The sequence below is a fragment of the Symphalangus syndactylus genome, chromosome 5 (assembly GCF_028878055.3).
Source record: "Symphalangus syndactylus isolate Jambi chromosome 5, NHGRI_mSymSyn1-v2.1_pri, whole genome shotgun sequence".
In the NCBI taxonomy this organism is placed as follows: Eukaryota; Metazoa; Chordata; class Mammalia; order Primates; family Hylobatidae; genus Symphalangus; species Symphalangus syndactylus.
Window position 1 is genome coordinate 142,868,625 of NC_072427.2, and position 17,088 is coordinate 142,885,712.

Consider the following 17,088-nt stretch of genomic DNA (forward strand, 5'->3'; position numbering starts at 1 on the left):
TTTGATGATGTAGAGGCGTAGTTTCGAGGAATGGTCCAGATGCCTTATGCATGAGCATGCAATGATTGAGGAGGCGGGAGTGTAGAAGAGAGTGAAACTAGAAAGCCAGGTAGAACCCAGGCTTTGAAGTGTCCGGGATGCCAGGCTAAGGAGCTGGGACTTTATTCTTCACACAGTAGGGAGCCATTGCTTGTTTTTAAGGAGAGCAGTGGCCTGAGAAAATATGAACATCAGGAAAATGTATATGCGGAGAAGGAGAATGTGTGGAGGGGAGATCAATTACAAGCTGATATTTTTAGATGGGAGGAGGCAATAAGCCAGATAAGACGCTGGGGTTTGAACGAGGCCAGGCAGTAAGGTCACAGAAGGGAATGCGGATTTCAGGAAAGGCTGGATATGGAGACCATAATTTCTGTGGCCTAGGACTTTTTATCTGAACTTGAGGCTGGTGTTTCTCCTCCTGAAACGACTTGAGAATGACCCACAAACAGGTTTCCAATAATGTCCTCCCAACTCCACCATGTGTCATATCAGAAGTGGCCACCAGGAGACGCAGTTACATTAACAACTGTAGCAGAAACCAGAAAAGGAAAAGGTCCTGTAGGGGTGCAGACGCAGAGAATTGGAGCAGAACATGGATGGGAAGGGTGAGGGGCAGTAGGGTTGTCCAGGTGGGGGAGGCTGGGCCCAATGCATGGAATTTTTACAGTCAGGAAACGGGCCAGAGACGATGGAAAATTGCATGAATGTTGTTACTACTATACAGCATACCATGCACACGTGCTATGAGCGCTTCTGTTGTTTCTAATCTATATGTGAATTGTACACAAAGACTAGGCATATTCTCATAGCCAACAAAGCCAAGTCTGAGTTACACACATATTGCATCTCAGTGAATAAATTTCTCAGATACTATATACATATATATATATATATGCCAAGCACTTGACATGTGGTATGTGACCAAGACAACCCTGCCATCATGAAGCATATGTGACACAAGGGAGTGGGAGATAATCAAAGATCAAGTGAGCAAACCAATGAATAAGATAATTCACTAATGGTAACTGCTATGAAGGTAACAGCATGGTAGTATTGTAAAGTATAGCAGGAATACTGGGGTTGAGAGGGCTTCATTTAGTTAATAAACAAAAGCCTCCCTAAGCAAGTGCCACTGAGTTGAAATCTGAATGATGAGAAAAAACCAATCAAGTGAAGATCTGCAGAAAGAGGACTGCAGGCAGGGAGAACAGCAGGTGCAATAACCCAGTGGAGAGAATAACCTTGACATTCTCCTGGGACAGTAAGGGCCGAGTAGGCCAGGCACTGTGGCTCATGCCAGTAATCCCAGCACTTTGGGAGGCCAAGGTGGGCAGATTGCTTGAGCTCAGGAGTTCAAGACCAGCCTGGGCAACATGGCAAAACCCCATCTCTACTAAAAATACAAAAATCAACTGGGCATAATGACGTGTGCCCATAGTCCCTGCTACTCAGGAGGCTGAGGTGGAAGGATCAGTTGAGCCCAGGAGATCGAGTCTGCAGTGAACCATGATTGCACCACTGCACTCTAGCCTGGGAGACAGAGTGAGACCCTGTCAGAAAGAAAGGGAAAGAAGGGGAGGGGAGAGGAGGAGAGGGGAAGGGAAGGGAGGGGAGGGGAGAAGGGAAGGCTAGGGTGGGCTGGGCACAGTGAGTGAGGAACAACTGGTAAAAGTTGAATTGGAGGGGTGGGGTGGCCAGAGCCCAACTGGCCCTGAAGGTGATTACAAGGAATTTGGATTTTTTCACAGGGAATTATTCCAACTTAGGTCCAGATCCATACCTAACATTTTTGAAGCCCAAAACAAGAGTTTAAAGGGAAACCCCAGGCTATGTTGTAAAGTTTCTTCATCCTCTGTGTCCACTATTCCAGTGTGAGTGGCCCCAGAAAGAGACAAGAGAGCTCATGCCCATTAACAGCTAGTGGGCTGCTGAATGCCAGTGAAGATTGGTTGACCATATGAGGAGGCCAAGATATTTTCAGCTGGCAGCAGAAAGGTCAAGTGAAATGGATTACAAGGGACTGTGTCCCCAGGACACACTTCACCCACTGCACTTATGTATGGAGCAGAATGTGCTGTGAGAGGCGGAGACAAGATAAGAGTCCAGCTTGACCTACTGGAGAAAGAATAGATGAGGGAAATTATATTAGTTATCTATTGCTGTGTTACAAACTTCTCCAGACTTAGCGGTGTAAAGCAACAGTAAGTATTTATTATCCCATACAGTTTCTATGGGTCAGGAATCCACAAGTGGCTTGGCTGAGCAGTTCAGGTTTAGTATCTCTTATGAGGCTCCAGTCAAGATCTTGGCCAGGGCTGCCATCATCTGAAGGCTTTACTGGGGTTAGAGGATCTGCTTCTAAAATGGTCCACTCACCTGGCTGGCAGGTTGAATGAAGCAGGAGGCTTCTGTTACCAGAGCTCTCCACTGGGCTGCCTAAGAGTCCCCATATGTATTAGCCTGTTTTCATGCTGCTGATAAAGACATACCTGAGACTGGGAAGAAAAAGAGGTTTAATTCGATTTATAGTGCCACATGGCTGGGGAGGCCTCAGAATCATGGCGGGAGGTGAAAGGCACTGCTTACATGGAAGTGGCAAGAGAAAAATGAGAAAGAAGCAAAAGCAGAAACCTCTGATAAAACCATCAGATTTCGGAGACTTATTCACTATCATGAGAATAGCACGGGAAAGACCAGCCCCCATGATTCGGTTACCACCCACTGGGTCCCTCCCACAATACGTGGGAATTCTGGGAGCTACAATTCAAGTTGAGATTTGGGAGAGGACACAGCCAAATCATATCACAGTGGCATGGCGGCTGGCTTTCCCCAGATCAATGAGGGCGCAAGGCTGCTGTGTGTTTTATGCTCTAACCTCGGAAGTCCCTCTACAACATTCTACTGGTTACATAGGTCAGCCTTATCCAAGTGGGAAGATCACCAGGAAATGAGAATCCGTGTGGGTGATCGTAGAGCCTGGCTTCCACAGGGAGTAAGAACATTTATCAAGAGTATGTAATCTTACTACGATATCTCCTTTTATTCTTCTAACAGCTATAGGAATTAGTTACCACTGTTCCTTATAAGAAAGACTAGGCTCAGAGAACTTCAGTAAAAGTTGCCCGAAACTCTTATTACATGGCACAGCTAATTGTCAAACATATATCTGACTGACTCAAAAATCACAAGCTGTTAAACTACATAACGCCCTCTTCCTAGGTGAAAAGAAAAAGCATGTTGTTAGGTGAGCGTTCAGGTTGAGCAGAAGAAAAGATAAGTGAAATGACCCCCAGGATTCTAGCTCTGTCTGTGAATACTTGGGCAAGTTACTTAACCGCTTTGTGCTTCAGTTTACTTATATCCAACATGGGACTAACACTGGTACCTACTTAGAGAGTTGTAAGGATGAAAGGAGCTTATAATTGCAAAGTGTTTAAAAAGATGCCTGGCACATAGTATGTGTCATATGGGTATTTTTATAAATAAACCAGTCAAAATCTTGATCAATAAATCAGTAGTACTGACATCTCTCCATATTTTTATTCCCACTCAGGTAATTCTCTAATCTGCCTTAAGCTTTGAAACTGTCTTTGTCCACATCAATCTTGATTTTTTTGTAAAGATTAGGCCTCACCATGTTGCCTACGCTGGTCTTGAACTCCTGGACCCAAAGTGATCCTCCTGCCTCAGCCTCCCAAAGTGCTGGGGATTACAGGTGTGAGCCACCACACCCCACATCAATCTTTATCTGAAAGTTCCAAGAAGATGGAGTTGTCTGGATTGCAGTAGGTAACAATGACCAACCATTGTAAGTATCTATCATAAGCATTAGAATGGTTTTCCAGCATGTCTCTCTCCTGCCTCCATTGTGAGCCAGCAAAAAACTTGTCTTTTTCTTTTCAAGTCCCCTGTGACTTGCACAACACCCAGCTCACAAATAAATGAAGGCCACACCCATATGGTATTAATAATACTATTTTTGGTGATGATATAATGGCTTCCAGATCCACCAAAAGGACTCCTGGAATATCTTTCCATAGGCGGGGCTGCTCCCCAGCATCTGGATGGGCCCCCTTCCCACTGTGGGCTCCTCCTACCAAGGAAGAGCTATTTTTAAACTTGGGTGGGTAGATGACTAGTTATTTCCAAAGGGTGGCTGAGAATATGATGGCCATGACCTTTTGGACTAGAACCAAAATATGTGCATGACAAGGAAACTCCTGTACCCTTTTCTGGCTTTGTCCTTTCCCACCATCCTTCCTGGTTCCAGTTTGTTCACATTGCCTTCTTACAAGCTAAAAAAAAAAAAAAAAAAAAAGAGGAAGAGAAGGAAGGAAGGAAGGAAAAAAGGAGGGAGGGAGGGAGGGAGGAAAGAAGGAAGGTAGTGAGAGGTGACAGCGTGCTGGCAGTCCTCACAGCCCTCACCCGCTCTCGGCGCCTCCTCTGCCTGGGCTCCCACTTTGGTGGCACTTGAGGAGCCCTTCAGCCCACGGCTGCACTGTGGGAGCCCCCTTCTGGGCTGGCCAAGGCGGGAGCCGGCTCCCTCAGCTTGCAGGGAGGTGTGGAGGGAGAGGCGCGAGCAGGAACCGGGGCTGCGCACGGCGCTTGCGGGCCAGCTGGAGTTCCGGGTGGGCGTGGGCTTGGCGGGCTCCTCACTCAGAGCAGCCGGCCGGCCCTGCCGGCCCGGGGCAATGAGGGGCTTAGCACCCAGGCCAGCGGCTGCGGAGGGTGTACTGGGTCCCCCAGCAGTGCCAGCCCACCAGCGCTGCGCTCGATTTCTCACCGGGCCTTAGCTGCCTTCCCACCGGGCAGGGCTCGGGACCTGCAGCCCGCCATGCCTGAGCCTCCCACCCCCTCCATGGGCTCCTGTGTGTCCGAGCCTCCCCAACGAGCGCCACCCCCTGCTCCACAGCACCCAGTCCCATCGACCACCCAAGGGCTGAGGAGTGCGAGCGCACGGCGCGGGACTGGCAGGCAGCTCCACCTGCAGCCCTGGTGCAGGATCCACTGGGTGAAGCCAGCTGGGCTCCTGAGTCTGGTGGAGACGTGGAGAACCTTTATATCTAGCTCAGGGATTGTAAATACACCCTGTGTCTAGCTCAGGGTCTGTGAATGCACCAATTAGCACCCTGTGTCTAGCTCAGGGATTGTAAATACACCAATCAGCACCCTGTGTCTAGCTCAGGGTCTGTGGATGCACCAATCGACACTCTGTATCTAGCTGCTCTGGTGGGGCCTTGGAGAAACTTTGTGTCGATACTCTGTATCTAACTGATCTGATGGGGACGTGGTGAACCTTTATGTCTAGCTCAGAGATTGTAAACGCACCAATCAGTACCCTGTCAAAACAGACCACTCGGCTCTACCAATCAGCAGGACATGGGTGGGGCTAGATAAGAGAATAAAAGCAGGCTGCCCCAACCAGCAGTAGCAACCCGCTCGGGTCCCCTTCCACACTGTGGGAGGTTTGTTCTTTTGCTCTTTGCAATAAGTCTTGCTACTGCTCACTCTTTGGGTCCACACTGCTTTTATGAGTTGTAACACTCACCGCGAAAGTCTGCGGCTTCGCTCCTGAAGCCAGCGAGACCACGAGCCCGCTGGGAGGAACGAACAACTCCAGACGCGCCACCTTAAGAGCTTTATCAGTCACCGCAAAGGTCTGCAGCTTCACTCCTGAGCCAGCGAGACCACGAACCCACCAGAAGGAAGAAACTCCGAACACATCCGAACATCAGAAGGAACAAACTCCAGACGCGCCACCTTAAGAGCTGTAACACTCACCGCGAGGGTCCGCGGCTTCATTCTTGAAGTCAGTGAGACCAAGAACCCACCAATTCCGGACACGGAAGGAAGGAAGGAAGCAGGGAGGGAGGGAGGGAAGGAAGGAAGCAGGGAGGGAGGGAGGGAAGGAAGGAAGCAGGGAGGGAGGGAAGGAAGGAAGGAAGCAGGGAGGGAGGGAAGGAAGGAAGGAAGGAAATTTTTGAATGTGTTATCCATACTTTTTATAAAACCCCATCGTTTTTTATTACATCAGGAAGCCTGTGAAGGGGCTGAAAGCCTTGGGAATCATAATAGCAACATAATGAAAGCAAGTCAGGATTTAGTTACTCTGCAGTAAAAACACATTTTTGCTTAATATCATTTAAAACAAAATGTCATTTTTGCAAAATGAAAGGAAGTACTACAGAGTATCAGAACTATCTTATGAGACTCCCATATAATTTTTAACTGGTTTACCCCCTTCCTAATTTACTAATGAAAAGAATTATAAAACACGACCATGTTATACCTTCGGTCCTTTTTTGAAAAGTAAAATTGAATCTCTTTTATAATAAAATTGAAAGGGTAAATTAATGACTTTCATTCCCCCTCCCCCCTGCTCAAAAAAAAAAAAAAAACTTCTTTGATGAAATGACCTTGATCTAACCTGTTCTGTCAATGGGCTTTAACAGCATCAAGAGTGTGTCTAACAGGGCGTGAGCAGGATAGTGATGTTTTGGCATAAGAGCCCTGGTGTCCCCAGTGGCTCACAGTGGGAAATCTGCCAGTCTTCAATACCTGATTTCTGTCTCAGGCAGCCTTCCTTCCTGCTGAAGAGATGTGAGACCTGCAAAGTAGAACGCTAAGTCTTTCCCTGACATCTAGTGTCAATGTGTGAAATGACAGACTGGAAATCAGACACCCACTAGGACAAGGATGTTAACCTTATTTGTTAACAAGGTTAATGAGCAGCATTCCTCAAGGTTGCCTCTTGGTCTAGTAACCCTGAAAGGTCCATCAGGGAATAGCCAGCAGATTCCCTACCTCACAGCCCCCAGACAGAAGGGGTGGAGAGGCACCTGGAAGATGAAAATGCAACACTTTTCTTATTGTACAAGATCCGTTATTGATCCAAGACTGATATCACATCCTCTGTGCTTATGTATCTCCTGGCTGAAAAAAGTCAGAAATCATTGCTTATATCTTGATAAACTGTCTTATCCCAGGTTCTCTTGTTCAGAGTCCTCTCCAACCCACTCTTCTGCCTTCTCATGACCTTTTTACTCTTGATTTTTCTGGCAAATGAAATTTACACAGAATGCACAATATAGGTCATCTGATGCCAATGCAAAAAAAAAAAAAAAAAGTAGGAGAAGCTTTTAACTTCTGTTTCTCAACACTTGCTAGCACCAGGACACAATGATGCACTTCCATTTTTTGGCAGAGGGGTCGTTGGGTCCTTCTCACATTTTAGTTTTTTAAGCATCTCAGCAGATGGCGCCGTTAATGCACAGACAGTGCTTGAATAACGTCATCGTTTTGTTATAACATTGATGAGAAAAATAAAATATCTTCCCAGCTGGAGCCACTGCTTGTGTGGAGTTCGCACATTTTCCCCATGTCTGTGTGGGTTTCCTCTGGGTACTCCACTTTCCTCCCCCATCCCAAAGCTGTGCACATTAGGTGAACTGGCTTGTCTACGTGGTGCCAGTGTGAGTGTGGGTGTGGTGTGGCTGTGTGTGTGAGCGCGTCCTGTGGTGGGATGGTGTCTTGTCCGAGTTCACCTTGTGTCCTGAGCTGCTGCAGGAGGCTCCAGCGATCCAAAACCCGAACTGAAATAATTGGGTAAATAATTATCTTATTTTTATTAATCTTTCTCAATTGTCTGTATAGCTTATATTTATTTCAATGTTTAAGAAGTGTTTGGGTCTTTATTTAGAAGTTTGGTGGTGCTTTTGTGGCCAGAAATATGCCACAGGACCTTAACTCTTATTTATCTCAATTAGCCTGTGATCAAATTGGCTTTGTTGTATGTGGTTACACCTGAAGTTGCAGTTTCCAAGAACTATTGATGACTGGGCACAGTGGGAACTCCAGCTACTCTGGAGGCTGAGGCAGGAGGATCCCTTGAGCCCAGGAGTTCAAGACTAGCCTGGGTAACATAGCGAGACTCCTTCTTAAATTAAAAAAGAGAAAAACCTCAATTACATTAAGTGAGGACTTCATGTAATCAATACTTAATAGTATTTGATAAAGTGTCTTTGCTCTGAAAAAGCGTTGGTTGATACCATACCAATACCATACTGTCAAAAATGTCCAGAATCAGTGGCTTCTGTACTGCAGGGACTGTAGGAAATTAGAATTTTCCAAGAAAATTGGGGGTGGGGTGGGTGTGGGGCACCTTCCTGAGAATGAGAATCATCAACATCAAGGGAAGGATGAAAGCCTACAGTGGTCAGTTCATACCTTTCTCCAGGCAGCCCATTGAAATCATTCCAGAACGGTTGAAATTCTGCTGTGATGATGCATCTCCTTAGATTACATGGCACTTCATCAATAACCCATAACAGACCTATAATAATACAACAACGTTCCTTGCCAGGAAATTCCCCCTCTATACCCTCCCTTCTCAATATTTCAGTGTAAGCCCATTTCTCCTTCAGTAGAGCCTAAGATTCTTTTATCCTTTCATTGGTCTAATGTAATGTTACTCAGTGTCTACAAACCAGGCAATGTGCCTGGTTCTGGGAAAACAGAGGAGACAAAAGTCCTAGAACAAGCACTCAAGTTACTTACAGTCAAAGGAGGTGTGCTTCGTGTTGACTGGATTATGTCTCAGGAGTCTGTATGATCTGGCTCTAAGTCACAGCTCCTCAAACCATCAAACCATCATTTATTTGCCTGAAAGCCCTGGGAGTATCTTATCCTCCCAGAACCCAGTTTTCCTCTCCTGGTTGCCCTCTTTCTCCCCTCTGCCTTTCAAAATAATCGTTATTACACCTGGCAGGAGGTTCTCCCCTGAGCTGAGTGCTCCTCACAGGTGTAGGTCTGCAGGTTGGCCAGGTGAACCTGCAATTAGCCAGCAGGGGTAGAGAAGGAGCAGGAAGAGCCAGCTCCTCCCTCTGTGATTGCAATGCCCCTACACCATTGGAGCAGTGTGGTGCGTATATTCTCTCTGCCATCATGACTTGAGACTCCCATTGGAACTTGTCCTAGAAAGTATCACGTGGCTTTCTCAGGTAAGCAGCAACAGAACTGCTGTCTATATGTGTGTGATGGACAGGCTGCAAGAAGCCTCCTCCAATGTGTTTGTACATTTCTCCTGATTGCCAGCCGAATCAGCAGCTATAAAACAGGAGCACCATCTAAGAGCAGACTTCTTAGCTCTAGTTTTAGGAAATTAGTCTATTTTTTGTAAAAGGGAGGGGTGGATATAAATAAGGAAAAGGCTAAAAAATTAATAAACACTAAAGATCGACAACTGCCATAAAACAGCAAAAATATCCTATCCCAGAAGACTTTTTCCTTTATTATTTTTTCAGGAGTGAAATTTCAAGTTAGTATATGTAAATATCTGACTTGGTGGAACATGATGAATTTGTTTAAAAAAGAAATGACGAGAATTGTTGCTGACCTCATTGGAAGAAATGGCTTTTGTAAAATCCTTTTTATTTTTGTATTTCAAATTTGGTGGCTCCGGAATGCATGTCTGTGAGCCAAATGGCGCTGAGAAAGACTCTGCCCTTGAAACTTAGTATTAAGAGATTCTCAAGGGTTTTTTAAGGCAATTTAGCTCTTTTTTTTAATTTTATTTTCTTCCATTTTGTGGCCCAAAGGCTGTCCTTTGACAAAACAAACTATGCTAATCATCATTAGAAAAGTTAGAGAAAGTCAATGGTAGAGAAGAAAATTCAGAGAGTAATGGTGAATTACCTACCACCTTTTTAAGTGGCCTGATGTATATCACCATACATTTAGGGTATATATGGCAAAGACAGAAACTTAGACCCACAGGAAGAAAGAAAATTCATAAACAACTAAAGTTCAAACCGTGCAGTTGGAAAAACAACATCTGTCCCTCTCATTGAAGGCTTCTCATAATTTACTGCAGAGTACCAGCAAGTATTGATTTCTGCCCTTCAGCTTCTTGAACTACCATTTATCACTGTTTACCTCCCAGAAACTTCGTGTCAGAAAACCACTGTTCATCAGGCTTTTTCATAACAACACATAAAGAGCTACAGAAAAAGCAGAGACTTCAACTAGCTTCATCCTGGCATCCCAACGCCTTCCTCAGCCAATCAGTGTTCAGGATCCTCCCAGAACCCAGTTTTCCTCTCCTGGGCCAAATAGTAGATTCTACACAGGAGATCCTGGTAGAAATTCTTTCCTTACTTCTGGCTCCATCCAAATATTTCTTTTTGTCCAGCGTTATGAGGCTTTCTAGGCTGTCTGTGAAGAACTTCTTTGAGAAGACAATTAAACTTTATGTGTTAAAAGAGTAGTCAAGTCTCCAATCCCTTCACTAAAAGCATTCCAGAGATGTCCCAGTTTTGTCAAAGGGCCTAGATCCATTGTCACCTACAGATTAAGTCCATTCCTTGTGAAACTCATTTAATCAAATTATTTGGTAGAATCATGGTGCTAGAAAGATCTTTGAGAAATCCATTGGTAAAGCCTCAAGCTCTCAAAACATTTGGTGTCCAAAATAGAGGAGAAAACAAGTATCTTTCTAAGGAAAAATTTCAAAGAACTGGGAGAGGCTGTCTGGAGTTCCATTTGGGGAATTTTATATGGCTGGCCCAAGCTCTGCGGGAAAAAAATGTTGTGATTAATTAGTAACGGTATAGGAAAGGGTAAAAAGTTGATTCTGGCCTGACTTATCCAAAACGAGGCATTTTCTCTTCTTTTAGCTTTGCTCACAATCTTTCCCCATCATGTGTTGTTTCTGTTAACCATGTCTTATAAAAACCTTGCAGAATCACACTCTACTTTAATCTTCTCTTCTGGAAACAGCAACAAACCTTTTTATCTTTTATCCTGGAGCCTATTATCCAACCCTTTAATCCTCTCGGCTGCTTGTTTCTGCAATCACTCTAATTTCTTCACATCTCTTTGAACAGTGGTGACCAGCACTGAACATAGTACTCTATAACTCAGACCATAATCTGACTAATTCAGAATCTAAAGGAATGATTGCCTCTCATCTTCATATTTCTTCATATGCCCTGGTATTACATGGGGTTTTTCACAATTTTCTTTGACTTACATCCATGCCAGGTCACTGTTACCTGTGTTCAGACATCATTCCAGATCTCTTGCTGATGAGATTGTTCAGAGGTTTCACCTCAAAATAATTTGCCCAAAGGAAGCCTCCGTTTTGAGGGATAGGAAAGTTTGGACAAACGTAAAAGATGTTTTTAAAAAAAGAAAAAAGACAGCCATTTTAAAACTAAAGCAGATGTTTAAAATGTTGAAACGGGAAATTTAGTAAAAGGCCAACATTTTTGAAAAGCAAATTTTAGCAAATCAGATATTTTAAACAAGAAGTTTCATGGGATACTAAATTAAAACTCCAAGTGTGTCCCAGATCCATGCCCTGTCCTCCCATCACCCTTCCGTGTCCACCCCTACAGGATCCAGGTTGGAACTAACACAAGGAGAAAGTGTGATGCTAATTTGGGGGAGCTAAAATTGGTAATAAAACAATTTAAAAGTAAAATTTAAAACAAAAGACAGCTGAATTGAAACGGATATAAGGTCAGTCCCAAGTGAGCTGACCCAGGCTGATGGATGTGCTGTGAAAAGCTTACCTAGCTAGAGTCTAAATGTGGGAACTGTGCAGCCTCCTAGAGACTTATATTTGTGGGTGCTCTGAGGAACCCCCAGCATCCCTCTGGAAAGGAACCCTTCACAAGTAACCTAAGACATCTTTAGACTTGAGGGAGCAAAGTACTTAAATGTCCAGCTAGCTTCTTGTACTTAACATGTCTAGATCTGAGTTTATAATCTTCTCCCTCAAATTCTTCCTCCAGCTTCCCTGTTTCGTTCATGGCATGGCCAGTTCCCCCAACTCCAGTCTGGTAAATCAGAGTAATCTTTGTTGCCTCCTCCCTGAAATCTTGCTGAATCACCTGACATCTAAATCATACCTTTTGTATTATATTAATCTCTTCTATTCCCATCCCACCCACTTTGTCCAGTTCTTTTTACCTCTTCCCTCAACTACTACAGTAGCCACCCAACTGTTTCTCCATCTTCTTCACTTCCCCTGCAACCCCCTCTATAATCTGCCAAATTCATCCTTTCAGAGCACATTCCAGTTATATCATTGCTCAAAAACGCTTTAGGAATTCCCATTCTCCCTCCAAATCATTGTGAAATTCCTAACCCTGAGAGTCAAGACCTTCTGCACTAAAGCCCCCAGTCTACCTTTCCAAATGGGTCACTTGCTCCAGCCAGCTTTTCCGTCGCTATGATTTTGTTGGCTGATCTTTCAACTTCCAACTTCTTTACAACTTCCAACATTTTATTCACCCTTAAAGTTCATCTTAAATGCATGCACGGCTGGATGAGGACCAGAGCCTATTCAGCCACTTTAAATAAATGCAATGCTCTAAAGCAGAGGTCATTCTGCCCAGGTCTAAGGGCTGTACTACTTAGGAAACCCATGGATGTTTCAGGAGAATTTTATGAAGAAAATATATACATGTACACTTTTACAGAGAGGGCTTTAATCACTTTTAATGACCCTAAAAATAGTAACAGACAACCCCCGGAGGCACCTTTCCTCCCTTCTCTCTCAGCATCAACGGCACTCCACCTGCACTGGAACCACCTGTCCAATTCCCTGAGACAGTGAGTGCCACAGGGGACCGGTTCTGTCACCCATGAAGATGTGTCCCAGCACCTTCCCCAGCCCTTCGCACACAATTATATTGAACATCTGCTAATTGCCAGGCATCCTGCTAAATGCTGAGGGGAAGGAAATGAAATATGAGTTCCCTGCCCTCTTGGAGCCCATGGTCCAGTGAGAGAAGCATGCAGTTTAACCCACTATTCAAATATTCTGTGACAAATGCTCTGATGAAATACGCATATGGTATTATGTAAACATTGACAAAGCTCATTTCAGTAGGGCCTGGGGCATCAGGCCACCCTTTCAGAGATGAGGAATGTTCTCTGATCCTGTGAAATCAGGATGAAGTAGCCAGATACCAGAGGAAGGACTTTCAGAAAAATAAAAGGCATGTGGGGAAAACTCCCCACAACGTGGTATAAGTAGTATGTTTTAGCCCTGGGATAGAGTGGGCATGGGGGAAAAAGGCAGCAATAGACAAGTTCTGAATTTTATCCTGCACAACGTGAAGGAGTGAATAAAGGATTAAAAGCAGGGGAACGGCATGCTCATATTTGCACTGCAAGAAAATCAGTTTTTGCAACAGAGTGGAAAATTAGTTGGAGCAGTGAATTCTTATGAGCCTATTCAGCTACTTTAAATAAATGCAATTAAAGGTCTAAACTAAGATCACACCGAAGGGAATGGAAAGAAAGGGAAAGAGTCTAGAAATATTTGGGAATTCGAATCACCAAGATACAGTTATTAATTAAATGTGAAGAATGAGGGAGAAGGAGGAATGGTGAGTGACGCTTGGATATCTGGCCTGTAAGTCTAAGTGATAGGTGGCTATTTCCTGAGATGGGGAAGTCAAAGAAGGGGAGGGGAACTTCAGGGGTTCAGTTGAATTTGTAGTTCTTACAGCCCTGGCTTCAGAAAGCTGATCTGAGTCTAGATGCAGTTTTTGGATTCATTCCAATATAAGTGATCATTCATTATAGGAATTTTAATTAAAACCCATGCAAAATACAAAGATACAATAAGCAGAAGGCAAAGAAAAAAACAAAAAGGTACAGGCTAAGAGTGCCCATTGGATTGGAGAATATAAAGTGAATCTCGATCCTCAGCAGAGCTATCACTTTGGAGTGCTGAGGGAAGAAGCTGATTGGCTCCAGGGAGGCCCGAGGTGAGGGAGTGGGAAGTGAGGCCAGAGCCTTGCACGCTTAGATCAGGCAGGAGGCCTTCTCTAGGCCTGTGCTTTCCTGGCTTTGCTCCAACCCTCCTCCAGCCACACCTTCCTGGGGGCAAGAAGTCCTTGGGCTCAGGACCAAAGGGGAACACCCACCTGGAGGCCACACCCTGCTGCCAGACTGCATTTTGATTGCCCATACTGCCAAAGTCCCTGGCCAAATGTCCTCATGCTCATGACTAAGCCCCCTTCCCTGAGCCTGTCAAATAGAGAGTGGACTGTGTTATGGGATGGCCCATGAGATGGCCCAGGGGCAGCAGTCCGCAGGATGGGGCAGGGGTGAGGGCTGTTCTCGGATGTGTGGGCCGGAGTACCACCCATATGCACTCCGTGTCTCTCACGGTGGGAGATGGGGCAGAGGAGGGAGGGAGAAGAAAGTCGAGCTATGAGCAGAGAGCCTGACACCCACTCCCCCCCGGAAGCTGACTTTTACCCCAGGACTTCAAGGAGTCTGAGCTTTTTTCAATTTAACCTGAACTTCTAGGTATCTCTATCAAGGTAGGACAATAGAACACCTTTTATTTAATGGCTTGTTAACTTGATATACAACTTTCAAATATGTAGATATACAGTGTGCCTCTATGTGAGCTCTTCCCCTTGACCCCAGAGACAGGGCCTGGTGAAGATGGATAATAAGAGAACAAGAGGCAAAGTATTAGCGTAAAGAGGAGTGATTTTTTTGTTGTTGTTTGTGTGTTTTCTTTTGCTTAAGATACGGTAAACTTAAGCGTATTTTACCCACAAGAGAAAATCTCCAGTAGAGATATAGGGAGAAGGAGAATAACAATAGAGCATCCTTGAAGAGCTAAGAGAGCACAGCGTTGCAGCCAGGCACGGTGGCTCACGCCTGTAATCCCAGCACTTTGGGAGGGCCGAGGTGGGTGGATCACTTGAGGTCAGGAGTTGGAGACCAGCCTGGCCAACATCTCTACTAAAAATACAAAATACAAAATTGAGCCAGGTGGGATGGCACATGCTTATAATCCCAACTACTTGGGGGGCTGAGGTAGGAGAATTGCTTGAACCCAGGAGGAAGAGGTTTCAGTGAGCAGAGATGGCGCCACTGTCCTCCAGCATGGGCGACAGAGCAAGACTCCATCTGGAAAATAAAAAAGAGCATGGAGTTCAAAAATGGTAGTAGTGGGTGTCAGCTCCAGAAATTAGGAGCCACGCACATTCCTCTGAATTAGGAAGAGTGGTTCTGGGGAATAAGGACGTCCAGGGTAAGGTCGAGAGAATGACTGGCTGAAAGGAACCTAAGCTGAGTAATGAATAATTGTCTGCATTTATCTTTTATCTGTCCTTCCAGGAGCTCTGACAAGTACTAAATACAATGAGACGTAAAGAATTTAAACTATTCTGGGGAAAGAAATTAGTAGTCAGTTCTGATATGCCATGTTGAAGTGAATTTCATAAGTGAGTATATGGAAAGAAATCTGGAGTTCAATATCACTGCCAGAATACTGCCTTGCTCTTTTAAAACAAGGTGACTAAATGTCAGATTAATTAGTGTAATCCATTTCACCCGTAAATCTAGCACTATAATTCTCAAACTTGATTTTGCAACCCTAGTAACCTCAAGAGCTATTGCAAAACTATATCCAAATACTCAAAACAGGTTTACTTTTGATTCACCTTAAAAATTATAAGTACATATGTGCTCGATGTCAGCTTGTTATAAGACAGAGGAGAAGTGGTGAAATCAAATTAAAAATAGTACGATTTCGTAATGCCCAAAAGCCTGTAAATGTCTATACTAAGGAATTGGAATCATTCAAGATTCCCAGGTAAACTGAATTTAAGCATTGATATGTGATATGGTTTGGCTGTTCCCCCACCCAAATCTCATCTTGAATTGTAATCACCTAAATCCCCATGTGTTGAGGGAGTGACCCAGTGGAAGGTGATTGGATCATGAGGGTGGTTCCTACATGCTGTTCTTGTGACAGTGAGTTCTATAAAATTTATGGTTTTATAAGGCAGTTTTCCCTTCTCTTGCACGCTCTCTGTCCTGTCACCATGTAAGATGTACCTCTTCCCTTTTTGCCATGATTATAAGTTTCCTGAGGCCTCCCCAGCCATGCAGAACTGAGTCAACTAACCTCTTTTCTTTATAAATTACCCAGTCTCGAGTATGTCTTTATAGCAGTGTGAAGACGGACTAATACAATATGCTAATGCAAGTGGGAAAACTAAGATTGATTTTGGAATGAAACATGCAGTCTCAACTTAAGAACACCCAATTTACAAAACTATATATATATCCAGACAGAGTCATACTGAATGCCATGTTCTCCTACATCAATGTCAAATGCTTAGCATGGCCAGGGAAAAGCTGTTCCTTTGCCCTAATGCAGCTGTGTCTTCTGAGTATGGATCCATATTCACTTTCCATCTTATCCTCCATCAGACACACTTCTTTTCCTAAAGCATTTGCAGGGCAACAGAGGGTTCCAGGTTTCAGAATTTAAACAGTCATATCTCATTGAAAATAAGTTTAATGATTATTAAGTTTCCAAGCTAGATTACAGAAGTCTTTTTTAGCCCATATCATAAATAAGATAGTTCTGAATTTTTCCTATGGAAAAATATACTCTGAGTTCCAAGCAAACAACTTAAGAAAATGTTTAGAACTAACACATTCCTATATTGGGAAGAGCTCAAAAGTCTGTTCTTCCTCCCCATCCACTGTTGTTTAATTAATCTCTTAATATCATAAAGTCCCTCATGTGCCATGTGTAGACAGTGATTTTTGAATCAGGGCTCACTTTGTTAGCTTTTTTGTCAATTAAAGCTCTTTTCTATATAAATTACCCAGTCTCAGGTATGTCTTTATAGCAGTGTGAAAACAGACTAATACAGGAATTTGGTACCAGGAGTGTGGCATTGCTATAAAGATACTTGAAAATGTGGAAGCACTTTTGGAACTGGGTAATGGGTAGAGGTTGGAAGAGTTTGGAGGGCTCAGAAGAAGACAGGAAGATGAAGTAAAGTTTGGAGCTTCCTGGAGACTTGTAGAATGGTTTGTGATGGTAGTGATGTGCACGATTACGTCCAGGCTTAGGTGGTCTCAGATGGAGATGAGGAACTTATTGGGAATTGGAGCTGCCAACAGATCAGCAGTTAACCAGCAGCTTGAGTTAGGTATGGACCTGACATATGGATAGACACATTGTCATCTTATGCTAGTGTTCTGGCC